General features: G+C 36.9%; 1 non-coding gene across 1 annotated transcript; it reads right to left on the minus strand.

Moving 5' to 3' along the window:
- Positions 1-9,206: 9,206 nt before the first annotated feature.
- Positions 9,207-9,278, minus strand: Trnah-gug. The gene has a single exon. It is a non-coding gene; the product is annotated as a tRNA-His (tRNA).
- Positions 9,279-15,066: the final 5,788 nt, after the last annotated feature.

Below are 15,066 nucleotides of genomic sequence, written 5' to 3' on the forward strand. Positions count from 1 at the left end.
ATTTTCAGACTTTTGGTACAGTTCGGCCACTTGCTTTTCCAGCTTTGCCTAAAAATGAAATTGGACTCTTGAAAATGACGACGATTTTTTCCAACGTTTAGCGTTTCCCAGCGAGGCATTTCTGCATCACTACCTGGTGAAAATATATCGTGCAATCACGTACCATTTTTAAGCGCAAGAAAATAATACTTTGTTATTTTGTAAACCTCCGCAGTGATAGCCCAGTGTAGGAGCTCGACTTCACTTTCGGAGGGCTGAGTTCGAATTCCAAACGCACCTCTAACTTTTCTAAATTATATGAGTTTTAAGTAATTAAAATATCACTTACTTTAACGGGAGACGGAAAACATCGTGAGAAAACCTGAAGGCATGAGAGTTCTCCATAATGTTCTCAACGGTGTATGGAGTCCATCAATCCGCTCTACACTCTTTATATACAATTCATGCCCCCGAGAACTCTCAGTTCACAGTCTAAATCTCTTAGCAGGAAGCTTTTTTTCCGCTTTATGGCAAGAATATGTTTCCTCGCTCCAACTGAAGTAGAAAATTTGGCTCCTTTAAGTAACCCGCTTCTATACAGAAGGTATTAACGGCGAGCTGATGAGAGATGTCTGTGGATGATTGTGAAACAAACTGACTGAATTATCACATGAAACATTCTATTTTGTAAAATTCAAAAGTAATCGCAGTAATAAACAAATAAATAATCAATCAAATCAAATAAAAATAACTTACATCAAACAAAAATACTTTATTGCACACAAGAAAAAGAAAATAAAAGAGACAAAAACAACAAAGGTACAATTAAATTTGTGTAACAAAGGCGGCCTTATCACTTATAGTGATTTCTTCCAGGCAACCATTATGAGGAATTAGCTCACATATGAATCCTTATACCGGTGCGCAAAACTCTAAAAATATACAAACATATTAATAATTACAATAATAACAATAACAGTACATATATCGAATAAAATAAAATACTATATGGTAAAATAAATAATACTAAAACTATATATAATAATGTTATCGGTACAGAAAGTAAATGTGGAATATAATAATCATACTTACGGTTTTAATTAATAATTCTTTAGACGAGTCTTAAAAATACTGTGTGATTTAGCGTAACGAATGTCACGTGGAAGATCATTCCACAATTTAACTGCCTTGATAGTAAATGACTCATCATTGACATTGTCACTCTGAGAACAGAGAGTAAGTGAGAATTGAAATAGCACCAAGAAATGTAAAGCGATCTTTAAGATAAGTCTATCTTTAAGATATGTGGATGAAACAGAATAGTGTAAAGAAAACTTAAATTATGATAGTTTCTTCGGTGTCTAATAGTGAGCCATTGGAGTTTAATATGCTACGATAATACCCACATCGCCATCTAGCCCCAAAGTAAGCGTAGCTTGTGTTATGGGTGCTAAGATGACTGATGAATATTTTTATGAATAATATAAATAAATACTTATAATATACATATAAACACCCAGACACTAGGAACTGGAGTGGATCAAACATTTTTTGTTAAGATTTTTATGTGAAAGAAGAAAATCCTAGCATGCTATGTCGTAAAAATAGCACGATTTTCTTCTAAAAGTCCAAACGGATATCAGCTCCTGCATCTGGCATATTTTATTAGCTCTAAAACGGGGCAACCGCGCTTCTGCGAATATTTAAAAAGAAAATCGTGCGATTATTGCGCACGATTTTCTTTTCAAGGTTCTATGCCCAAAGGGTCAAATCGGAATTATATTGTTCTGGCATCTCCGCATCCGTCCGTCAGACGCTTCGACCTTCCTTAAATTATATTTGACTGTACTTCAAATTATTATTTCTTTATGCCCTTACTGAGTTTTGAAAGAATTTGTTGCGTATTTTGTAAAATATGTAGTTCTTTTTCTATTTAACACAAAACCAAATTTAATTTTTACTGCGTAGTTGCTTTTGGTGACGATTGAAATAAATACTTTTCATTTTCTTTACTTTTTAAACCTTTTTTGCCGACCCAGCAAATGGTTCAAATTTAAAAATTCTTTATTCATGTAGGCCCATCACTGGTACTTATAAAACGTTCACATGTACAAGTATGTACGTCTATCTTCTTTCTCTGACTCTCCTGCAAACTCTCTTGCGCCTACTAAAACATGGCTGAAGAAAGCAGAACTCACATTTCCCCACGGATATTGACCACGGATGCCCACCAGTGACCATCTAGGACAAGTCATGTTTGGCACATACCATCCTAACCTCAATACCGCGCTGGCAATAACGACCCACAAACCTATTGGAGGTGACCTGGATCCACTGACGTCAATCGCGGTTACCTCCGAGCGTAGAAATGCAGAACGATCACTATTTGATCTAACATCGATCGATAATTCACACAATAAGTTTTAGTTTTATTTTGTAGCTTTTTAGTTTACCTTTAGTTACCCTTACAAGTCAAAAATCCCTCAGTGCCTGAAGACCAAAGTCTTCGAACAGTGCGTGCTGCCAGTGATGACTTATGGCTCCGAAACATGGCCGATGGAGAGAGCTATGCTCGGAGTATCTCTCCGTGATAAAATCAGAAATGTGGAGATCCGTAGAAGAACCAGAGTTACCGACATAGCTCAACGAGTCGCGAAGCTGAAGTGACAATGGGCGGGGCACATAGTTCGGAGGAGGGATGGACGTTGGGGTCCCAAGGTGCTGGAATGGCAGCCCCGCACTGGTAAACGCAGCGTTGGTTGATCCCCGATGAGGTGGACGGACTACATTAGGCGCGTCGTAGGATTCTGAAACCGTGGAATTTGGAACTCCCTACAAATGACCTATGTCCAGCAGTGGACGTCTATCGGTTACAAGTTACAAGTTAGCCCTTGACTGCAATCTTACCTAGTGGTAAGTTATGATGCAGTCCCAGATGGTAGCGGGCTAACCTGTTAGGGAGTGTGGTAGTCATAACCCTAATTAGTTTCTACGCGACATCACACTGGAACGCTAAGCGGCACGTCCTTGTCGATAGAGTAACTAGCCACGACCAAAGCCACCCACCAGATCGGGACTCCTAATTAAATTCACAACGCTCACCGCTGCACCAGGGCGGTCGTCAAATTAGTTTTAATTTAAAACTATACTTCTTTGCACCCCCTGGTTGCACCCCAACGTAAGTAAACTATAAAATAAACTGTTCACTGAATACTCGAGACAATACGATTCGACGTGTTCTGATAAGCTGCTTACAGGCACATCAATAATGTATTTGCCACAAGGCTTGTCGGTATTAAGTCGAGATACATGTCGCGACTACGATTTCACATAATTATTGTAGTGGAAAACAATATCGTTATTAGTTATGAGTTGCTCAGTTATTGATTACGCGGTATGATGGCTGAAACTAGTCAAATCGTATAAAACGGGTCTGTTCATTGAATAAAGTCAAATTCAAATTCAAGGCCTACTTTATAAGAAATGTTGAAACGTCAAGTATAGTTGTAATGACTCTACCACCGTTTCGGAAAGCAGATTAAGAGAGCAGAGCCGGCAAGCAACTCAGTAGTTGCTCTTTTCCAACATCAACATTTACAATCATTTTTCTATCTTGCGGGAGATGAGAGCGAAGCTGGCTGCTTCCAATCGACCTTGTCATCAAATTCATCAAATATATACTAAACTCGCTGTATATGATGTGTTTATACACATTTTTTATATGTATGTGTAGCGGTCTCCACATTACAGAACTAGATGGCGCCACAAAAATCCTGCATCGCGTTAGCGAAGTGTTCACGAAGAATGCCTATATATACAAAAAATTTTTATATTACATATTTTTTTATTTCAATGAAAAGTATACTATATTATTTCTAATACCTCCCAGAATATGTATAAAAAGTTTCATGAAGATCGGTTCAGTAGTTTTCGTGTGAAAGCGTAACAAACAAAGTTACATTAACATTTACGAGTATAATATTAGGAGGGAGGAGGGATTATTATAAATTATATAAAGCAAAATAGTACAAATTAAAGCAATTCTATATCAATGAATGTTTATGGCGTAGCGTAGGTATCAGCCAGGAGGGCAACCGCTAACACTAGTTCCAGAGATTCGTTGGACACAAAAAAATTCGGCACCCCTACCAAAGCCATGTCGATTAAAGACGTCTATCAGTTTATATAATATAACACAACTTTCTTGCGTTGGGAAAAATGTCCTTAAGAGAAAAATGGACAGTTTTTCGACATATTCTGCACCTTTGATGCCATAGAAATAACTTATTACACTTCGCCTTACTTCACAAAAGTTGTTTAAAGTATAGGAGCTGCGTCTTTATTTGATTCAACAACTTTGAAATAAATCTCTTTGAAGCCGGCAGATGGTTTGCATAAAGACTACTCAAGGATCTATATGAATAAAGCCAGCATTCTTTAATTTATATCGCTACAACTTCTTCGTATGTAAAGTTCTACGAACGCGAAAAACTTTTGTTACAAAGGCCTCTTTAAATACTTTAGAATATTTTTTCGACATACTTCTGTTATTCTTTTTACTATCATCAATAAATAGCCTTTAACAGCCCACTGCTGGTGTAAAGCCAGTGGCGTTCACTTCATACAAGTACGAAAGCACTGCCTACTCGAAAATTGATGTATTTACTCGATTTTTGCCGTTTAACCCGGCGAGAGTGTGGCAGGGTAAATAATACCCGGCCACTCAGTTAAACAACTATATCTTTTCCATTTCGCGATGAATCCGTTTGGGGCGCTCAGTAGCTGGAGGTAGGAGTATACGGGGGGGAAAAGTGGCGTGATCTCAGCTATGCGTGCGCCGGCACGGGAGTTATACGTGCGCAAACGTGCTCTGGGTAAGTTTCACCCTGCCACATAGCTGTTGAAACTTTTTTTTTATTACATACGAGCTAGTAGCGTGGAAAGTATACTTACAGTACATACAAATTATATATAAGAAAAATATTAATTTGGTTTTCGTTTGTTTCTAAAGTTTAAAATTTATGGTTTCAGTTTTTTGGTTCCTATAATTCGTAATAAAAATAATAAATGTATAAGATTAAACAAATTGGTTTTTATTTAATCAATTAAACAATATAACAAACTTATGAACAGATGTTGAACTTTCAATAAATTTAATGAACTGAACAAAATAACCTACTTTTATATTTGGGTGAAATTTACCCTGCCACAAAGTCCGTGTAAGTTTTTTCACCACATTCTCGCCGGGTTAATGCAATTTTCCTGTTGTATGCATACCCTGGTAAGAAATCCAGTGTACGCCACTGAATAAAGGCCTAAACTTATGGGGATGTTTGCCCGTAATCAAAAGCAGGGCTAGGCAGATGTTTGCTGCCCATTTTCCGCTATACATCTTTATGTATGTAGCGACAAGGCATGTTAAATAATTTATAGAACGTTAAATAATATATAGATTAAAACTAACCTCGGTTAAATAATATATAGAACTCCGCCGAAACAGCTTTTGCTGCCGTGACCAGGATTTGAACCTGGGTACCTACAGCCACAACAGCCATAACCACTAGACAATCAGGGCTAGCGGAACTGGTGAGTAAATAGATTTAAAAAAACCAAACAAAAATCACACTGTCACTTTTCAGATTAATAAGCAGCCCTTAACAAACACATGGATCAACATCATTAAAAACATTATTAAGAGTGATATTGTATTGGATTTTTTTAACCAACAATTTAGCAAATAAAACACGTAAATGCGCACAAGAATACACGACGAAATGCAAATCTCAGTTTTCATTAGAGAATTGCATACGAAGAAAGCCTACAAGTTCACCTAATTTAATGCCAAGAACTCTTTGCGAAAGACTCAATTTTTCATAGCCTGTTTTACTCTCCTTTGTTTTAACACAATAATGAAGTTACATTACGAAAGAATCGTGTTCCTCTACCTTTTTCTGTCGATGTTAAATTGCACAAAGTTATTTCAACGTGTTTGTGTTCTTTATATTTCTGGATAAAAGGCTTTTGTGTGATTTCACGAGTCTCACGTTAAGGGACCGAGCTTTACAATGTTGTATTCTGTTTTGACGTAAATGTTCTCACTTAAATGCTTTAGACCTTTTTAGATTTGATATAAGACTATATAGGTACAGAATATTCGATAGCCCTGTGGTAGGACTTCGACTTCACTTTTCGGGGCCGTGTTTGAATCCCAGAACGCACCTCTAACTTCTCAATGTGCGTTTTAAGTAATTAAAATATCATTTGCTCTAACGGTGAAGGAAAACATCGTGAGAAAACATGCTTGCCTGAGCATATTGTTGCCATGCTTGCATATTGTTCTCAAAGGCGAGAGTCCATTAATCTGCACTGGGCCAGAGTGGTGCCTCATTGTGGGAGGAAATCCTTTAGTGGGCCGGTATCAGGTTGATATAATGATGTTGATGATGCTGATGAAAAAAAAAGCCGGCCATGGATTCCGCACCGCCAATAGAACTGAGAAAAAAATCCGCACTGTCCACCGCACAGTCCAAAGTGGTGGACTACTTAACCCCTCATTGTGGAAGGAGACCCGTGCCCTGTAGTGGCCCGTTAAACTGCCTACGTCATTGTCCAGCAGTGGACATCTATCTGTTGATAATGACAAGGTAGATTGGAAGCTGCCAGCCTCGCTCTCATCCCCCGCAAGATAGAAAAATGATTGTAAATGTTGATGTTGGAAAAGAGCAACTACTGAGTTTCTTGCCGGCTCTTCTCGGTAGAATCTGCTTTCCGAACCGGTGGTAGAGTCACTACAAACTTGACTTGACGTTTCAAAAGTTTCAAATTTTGATGATGATGATTTATTTTATTTTATTTATTTTTATTAGGACTACCAACAAAATTACATATATTATAGTTATGAATAAAGCTAGCCTTAGGTTACTAATGACACATAATTTCACTTATAGGTAGTCACAGCATGCTTAAAAATGATGATTTAAAATTAATTAGAAATAGTATCAATAGCCTTCTCACTGTTCGCTAACATGTTTCTAGTTCCTGCTTCTTGCGCACTATCGCGTTGGCGATTTAACAGGTGCCTCATACCGTATCGGGAAATTTAAATCTGAATGCTTTTCAATTCCAGCTGAAGCGAGCGCAGTAATCTGAAAGCAGATGGCTTCAGCCGTCTGATACGCGTCGACGGAAATTACATTTCTGCTTTTTTAATAGTAGGCAGGTGTGTTAAGGAAAGAATAAAGTAATGAATAAAAATACAGAAAAAAATATAAATTAAAGTTACAAAACCTACAAAGTTTTGACGACCTCCCAACACAACGGGGAGCGCTGTCTCTGAATTTAATTGGGAGGTCCAGGGTTCGATTCCTGGCCGGGACAATTTTGGATTTTAATAATTTCTGAATTTTCTCTGGTCTGGTGGGAGGCTTCGGCCCAGGCTAGTTAACACCCTAACGACAAAGACGTGCCGCTAAGCAATTTAGCGTTCCGGTACGATGTCACGTAGAAACCAATTAGGAGTTTGAATACCATACTCCCTAACCGGTTAGCCGGCTAGTATCTGCAATCATTTGTGCAATAGAGACTTTATCTATCTATCTATCTAAAAGTGAGATTGAAGTCAAGGGCTTACTTGTAGCAGAATAAAAAAAAACATTTTGGCGGCATTACCGCTACATCTCTTACTGGCAGCTATGGCGTAAAATACAACTCAAGAAGAGAGATAGGTAGTGCATATAAATATACGTATATAAACAAATATATTACATGTATCTATCTATATATATATATATAAAAGAGAAAGTGTGTGGGTATGATCCGTATAGGCTCCGAAACGTCTGGACCGGTTTCAATGAAACTTTCAGGGAATCTCCGGATTGACCTGGCGAGTAATCCTGTAAAGTTTGGTGACGATCGGAGCACTCCTATTTTTGAACTGTCAAACTGTCAAATACAGCATTTATTTACTATGATGATATTCTATTATTGACTATACATGGGTGTAGATAATGATCTTCACCCGCTCGAGAAGAGAATAGAAGAGAATGAATACGGAAAGAAATAAATGATTTAATATATTATGAGATTGAAATTAAAAATTTAATGACGTAAGTTTATTGTTTAAATAAAATAAGGCAAAATCTAGCCCGGCGAAGCGGGCTGGGCACGCTGGTATATAATAAAATTATACACAATATTATGTCATCGACCCATTACCAGCCCACTATAGAGCACTGGTCTCCTCAATGAAAAGCAGTTAAGGCCGTAGTCCACCAAGCTGGCCCAGTGCAGATTGGTGGACTCCACACACCTTTGAGAGCATTATGGAGAACTCTCAGACATGCAGGTTTTCTCACGGTGTTGTCCTTCACCGTTGGAGCAAGGCATATGTTAATTGCTTAAAACGCACATAACTTAGAAAAGTAAGAGATGCGTGCTGGGATTCGAACTCGGCCTTTCGAAAGTGAAGTAGAAGTCCTAACCACTGGGCTATCACCGTTTTCGCAATACCGCGCAAGTACCTCTCATAATTACGAGTACTTCAAAATTTTGTGGCGAATCTATGTACATTTTATAAATTTGTCGATGTTATAAAACTGCCAAAAGTAAAAAGAGCATGGACTTTTTTAATATAATAACATCTTGTCGCGAAGGTTCGTGACTTGTAAAAGTTATTTATTACTTGGTCATTATTCATTTCATACGCTTTGTGTCGGTGAAGTTTTCATTACTTTCTTTTCTTCTTCCACTAAGCGTTTTTCATCTAGGTGGGGCTCACTTTCCAGCATATTCTAGCCTCACTGCCCGTTCTTGAGCATGCTATTTTTTAATTCTATTCAATAAGAACTAAGTTCGTGAAATCTAGCCAGCGCTTTTTAGACGGTCTCGTGTTTTAGCTTCAGAGAAGGCAGTGTTAAGGCAATCGGTTGTCGACCTCACTTGGTTGTCTCCATATACTGCGAAGATTTTAAGGCAGTTTTTTCTATTATGTACATAAACGTTAAGTGATTTTTTTTATATAGCCTAATAATCCTCCAAAAACTTAGGCCATTAAAATGTTAAACAGATTTTTCTAATCTAACTGTGCCAGTAGTTTGCGCGATCAAACAAACATAAAAACAAACTGATCAGTTTTATTATCAGTATAGGTGGATAAATATTTAAAAAAAAAAAACGTTTAAAAGAATTGATAATAAATAAAAATAAAGCTCCGCCGCGACAGCTGCTGCTGCCGTGACCAGGATTCGAACCTGGGTTACTACGGCCACAACGTAGGGTCCTAACCACTAGACGATCACGGCTGTCGGAGCTGGTAGTTATATTGACGAATATAACCATCGCTCTGAGCAAAATTTAAGTTACTTTCACTTGTAATTCCGCAACAAGCACAAGTGAAACTTGCATAACGCTTTAGTTCGTTTTGATGACCACTCTGACGCAGTGCTGAGTTTCGTGATCTTTTAAATGAAGGTCCCTGGTTCCCTTCTTGGGAATTTATAATTTCCGAATTTAACTTTGGTACAAAACCCAAAGTAGCCTTGGCTACAAAGAAAAGCGTCTAGTGATTTAAATTATAAAAATATACAAAACATATTATAAATTGCGACAGGATAGCTACCGACTGCTACAAACCACAATGATGGAGGAGATTGCAGGAAAAGAGGGGATGGAGGGAATAAGAAGACCTGACTACGAAATAAACGGAGCAGAGCGGACGGGTGAACTCTTTCGTTTAGCCAAATGTTTAAAGAACTGATTGCTGACCTTCTGTAATGGAGAGGCATTTGAAGAAGAAGATAACAAACATACAACGCACGTAAATTTGCTAAATGATCGTTGTTACCCGTCCCGTTATCATCATAAAATTAGTTTTTGTTCGGTGTGATTTTACCTTTACTAAGATGTAACCTAACCTAACGAGAATCCCATCACGAAAATTTTCGGCAAAACTCAATTCAATTTATCCAGCGCTCGCAATATATAGGATTAAATAAATCCAAAGTGACTAAATTTCTATCTTACAATAATGATTGTTTCAGGGAAAATTGAAAAGAAAATAAAGATGAAAAGAATTTTTCAATTTTTTTTAAGTTTCTTGACTTAGCCAGAGTGTACGCTGATCAATTTGATAATGCGATTTGGTTTAGTGAAAACAATATACGTACTTAGATATTATTATAATAAAAGTGAAAGCTTTTTATGCATGTGAAATAACAAAATTGTTGGATGAAAATGAGACTAGTATACTGTATAAGTAGACTTAGGGTTCATTGGTACTCTAAGTATAAAAAAATGGTTATGTTCCAGTAGAACCACGAACACATTTAGAAACACAATTTACACAGTAAAAGCTACAATGATATAAAATGGGAAAAATGTTCTCCCACACGAGTTATGCAATTATTTTTAGATAGGCAGTGCTTTTATGCATGCACCAAGTGCATACCGCTGGATTTTGTTCGTTTAATTTACTTTTTATTAATATTATATAGTTAGTTAATGTTAGCTTTTTATGGTAACATAAAAAAGCAGTACTAGATACATCTTTCAAATAGTTTGATGGCATGAATGAAATTTTATACATTGCCTATTTTATACCTTCCTACACTGGATACACTTCCATCTTGTTTGTGTAGTTGTAAGCTACTTTAACACTATTTATTGCATGCGGTGTTTACCTGTAAGTAGATTTACATTTTGTCTTCATACAGTATAAGCTAGTTTAAATTGTTTTTTTGAAATGTAAAGCTGTTGGTAAACCAAATAAAAAATTGGTTGTCTGTAAAGTCGGCTTACTGACGATAGTTGAACGTGACAACGTCGTAAGAAAATACTGATGGAATGGTTGCATTTCTCAAAAGACAATTTTAATTTTATTTGTTTGATAGATATTATCGTTGCTATAAACAATTGACACCACATTCACTTTTCACTGCACTTCAACCTTGCCGAAAACATGTAAATGTATTATTGTATATAAGCTGTCCACGCGGACGCATCGCTCACTCAAGTAGGAGAGAGACAGATGTATGGAACGCCTCAGAGCGAGGTAACGCCGCATACGTCATGTTTTTTCGTGCGTGCAGCCGGCTCCATCGAATTATAAGACGTTGTCACGTCAAAAATACAATAAAAAATGCCAACGGGTCTCGATACCCGGATTGGCCAAGATTTGTTGAAATTGGAATTTTATTTAATAAAAATTGTCATTGCAAGAATGTAGTCCAGCTCGTGCCTCGGGGAGCCCGTTAAGCCGTTGGTCCCGGTTGTTATAATTTTTATGTGTATGTGTATAAGTACCTCTATGTTATGAGAGAAGAGGCATGTGCTCAGGTGAAATGTTAATAGGCTGATGATGATGATTTTAGATTTAAGGAATTAAACAATTAAAACATCACTGTTAAATTCAAAATTCATTTATGATTAGTGTTTCCCAAATTCAGTCTTGGTCTTGCAGTCTTGGTCTTGTTCTTGCGTTTTTGCAAGACCAAGACCAAGAACAAGACCGCGTATTTTTAGCAAGACCAAGACCAAGACTGACCGTGCAAGACTTGAGCAAGAACAAGACATAGCCTGCAAGACTCTTGCGTCTTGCAGCTAGGACTTAGCGCTATTTCACGGAGTAGTTAGGTGTAACAGTTCGGTGTATAGGTAGGTAGGTACGCTTAGGAATTCTATGAGACGCAAAAAACTATATCAAAGAATATGAAAAACTGGACCTATGCGCATTACGACTAATACCATAAACATAGCGAATAAAAAAATATCTATTACAATCAAACTGAGTGCATGCATAGTTATGTTTTAACCATCGGCACTTTGATAATGCGGCATCAAAGGTTTTGTACTTACTTCTCAAAGAAATTTGCCGCTTTTCGGAAGTACATGGTTATGATACACGCGCCGGCGGCTTCTTTTGAAATCTAAAACAATCGTTGCCGCCGCGCCGAAATCATAACATTTGACACTATTCATGCAAAATAATTTCGAATTTTAAGAGTACCTACAGGTGTTCCAAAGAATAAATAAGTTTCAGAGTGCTTAGAATGAAAATGAATACATTATACTGATCACGCAAGTAGTATTATGATTAGGATAAAATGGTGAGGATAGGTAGTAGATGTCATAATAATTCATTCTAGTAAGTAATTATAATATTGATTACTTATATGGTTTTAAACTAATTACTTAGGTACTATTATTGTACATTTAGTCATTATATTTCTTAAGTTTTTACAAGAAAAAATAGCAAAAAAGTGTTCGAATATCTCTGAGAGAGATGATGAGAGTAAGTATTTACTAGCTGTGCCCGCGACTTCGTCCACGAGGAATAGTAACTTTGGAGGTATAGTGACGTTCAGGATTTATTTATTTATTTTAAAACTTCTGTCATCAAACATACAAACGAACTCTTCAGCTTTATAATATTAGTATAGATGCACGCCAAAACATTCACTTATATGTAAAGAATAGTGATTGGCACTAATTCTTTACATATATTTTATTCACGGGTCGCGTCTGTACAAGTAGGTAATATTTAGTGTGTGTTTGTACGCCGCACGCGGCATCGTTCGATTTGCGGCGGCATCCTTTTCATAGAGCCGGCACGTGGCGAGGCGGCGCGGTAAAAAGCAAGGAAACGTACTATAAATGAAGGAATTATTTTAATTCCAGTCATTTCCAATTGAGCTGTGCTTCGATTCTAACTTAATAATTGTTTTTACTAATTCTCGTTGTTTTCTAAAAACGTATCACGTGTACAATTTAATATGAGTGACGAAGATTCAAATTATTCTAGTCCGAGTAACGAGAGTTTGAGTCACAGATCTAAAAGACCCAAAAGCAAATTTGAGGAGTTTTTCGAAATAATTCATGCATCCCAAACTGCCTTGTGTAAATTGTGCCAACATAAAAAGATTGAAATAAAAATGAAAAACAGAAACACTTCAGGCTTAAGGAAACATCTAATGTCTTTCCACAAAAAGGAATCAGAAATATTTCTTCCTGTTAAACCAAAATTAAGTGGAGATATCACAAGCTTTTTAGTAACCGCTGGAAGAAGTGGACAGGTAAGAATATTTTTTTAACAGTTAAAAGAATTTTAACTCCGCGTAGCTATTCATGCGATACTTTCAAAAACGCCATTAACTTACGTAAGTATTTTTGAGTTAGTGGTGTTTTCATCTAGGGGTGCGACATATTAAGTATGTAATTATCGTCTTAAATATTTTTTATAAACACCCATATTTTCATTTAATCGGCCAGTAACAACTAAGTACTTTATTTTGGTAAATTACAGTACAGTGCAACCTTAATATAACAAATATCAATTTAACGATTTTCTCGATTTAACAACAACAAACCTCCTCCTCTTATACGCTCAAACCTAGTATGTTTTAAATAATAACACAAGATTTATTGTTTTGTTTCAGTCGGAAAACAGCAGTGACAACATCACGACAGCTACAGTTGATTGGGTGGTGAAAAAATATCTTCCCTTCTCATTTTTCGATGACGAAGCTACACAAGTATATTTTCGACGTATTTGCCCTAATATGGTGTTTCCTAAAAGGTCTACACTTAGAAGGAAAGTCAAAGAGCGATTTGAAGAGCTCCAATTGAATCTCAAGGAACGACTTCAACCATTATCATCTAAAATGTCGTTTACCATTGATGGGTGGACGTCAATTGCTGGTAGGAGTTACTACGGGGTTACTATTCATTATATAGACAACGAATGGAAGTATCGATCTGTAGTTCTTGATTTTATACCATCACGCGGTCGACATACTGGGGAAGATATTGCAACGATTTTCCATGAATGTTTATTGGAATATGGAATAATTGATAAAATACAAGGTATCACGGTCGACAACGCAACTGCAAATACCAAATTTATGTATGAACTGGGCAAACAGCTGCCGCCACACTTTGATTCAGACAATCAACATTTCCGGTGCTTTGCTCACATTTTAAACCTTGGTGTACAAGATTTATTAAAGACCTTAGCATTACACTGTGAGTCTGACACTAACGCGCAAGATCAGCAGTACGAAGACTATGCAGACGAAACTGAGGATGAGGAAGATGAAGAATCTGCACCAAATATTGCTGACTCGCGTACATCTGTAACAATATTACGCAGTATTTCCAGTAAAATAAAAAGAAGTGAGATAGTGAAGAAGAAGTTTCAGTCTGCTTGTGAAGCAGCTGGCGTGCCATCAAATCTAAATGCCATTCTTGACTGTCCAACGAGATGGAATTCCACACATGATATGATTGGATTTGGTTTAAAAGTGAGAGCGGGCATTGACATATTGTGCAGTTCTGTCACCGAATTGAATGATTTTCAAATCACAGCTAATGAATGGCAGGTACTCGAAAAATTACATAAATTTCTAATAAACTTTAAACTTTTAAGTACAAAACTTGGTGGAGACAAATATGTTACGTTACCGCTAGTCATTGTATCATTTAATCTCTTGCTAGATAAAATTGAATCCATGGTAAAACAGTTAGATGAGAAACCTAATCGATCTGAAGTGGATGAAAGGCTCATTCTAGCTTTCCAAGCAGCTCGAGACAAAATGCTTAAACATTACAAGAAGAGCAACTGGATTTATTGTACTTCTTTAATTTTAGACCCAAGGCATAAGGCTCAGACTTTTGACCTGACAATGTGGGGGAAGCAACTTAAAACAGAAAGTCTGCGCAAGTTCAATGAACTTTATGAAGAATATAAAAGTCTACACTCACTGAACAAATCTCTGGAATTACCAGAAAAAGACAATAAAGTATGTGATGAAGATGAAGACGTAATAGACTTTGATAAACTCTATGAATGTCCCTCGACGTCATCTGGATCTTGTCTTCAAGGCTTAGTGATAGACGAGTTGGAGGAGTACCTGAGAAAACCAAGAACTGCCAGCTCGGAAGACATTTTAGATTGGTGGAGGACGCATGAGACAGAGTATCCGATTTTATCGAAAATGGCCCGTGATTTTCTCTCAATACCTGCAACTTCAGTACCTGCTGAGAGGTTATTTTCTAAAGCATCATTAGTAATTAGAAAACATAGAAATAGGTTAA

This window comes from Pararge aegeria, chromosome 2 (genome assembly GCF_905163445.1).
Source record: "Pararge aegeria chromosome 2, ilParAegt1.1, whole genome shotgun sequence".
Lineage (NCBI taxonomy): Eukaryota > Metazoa > Arthropoda > Insecta > Lepidoptera > Nymphalidae > Pararge > Pararge aegeria.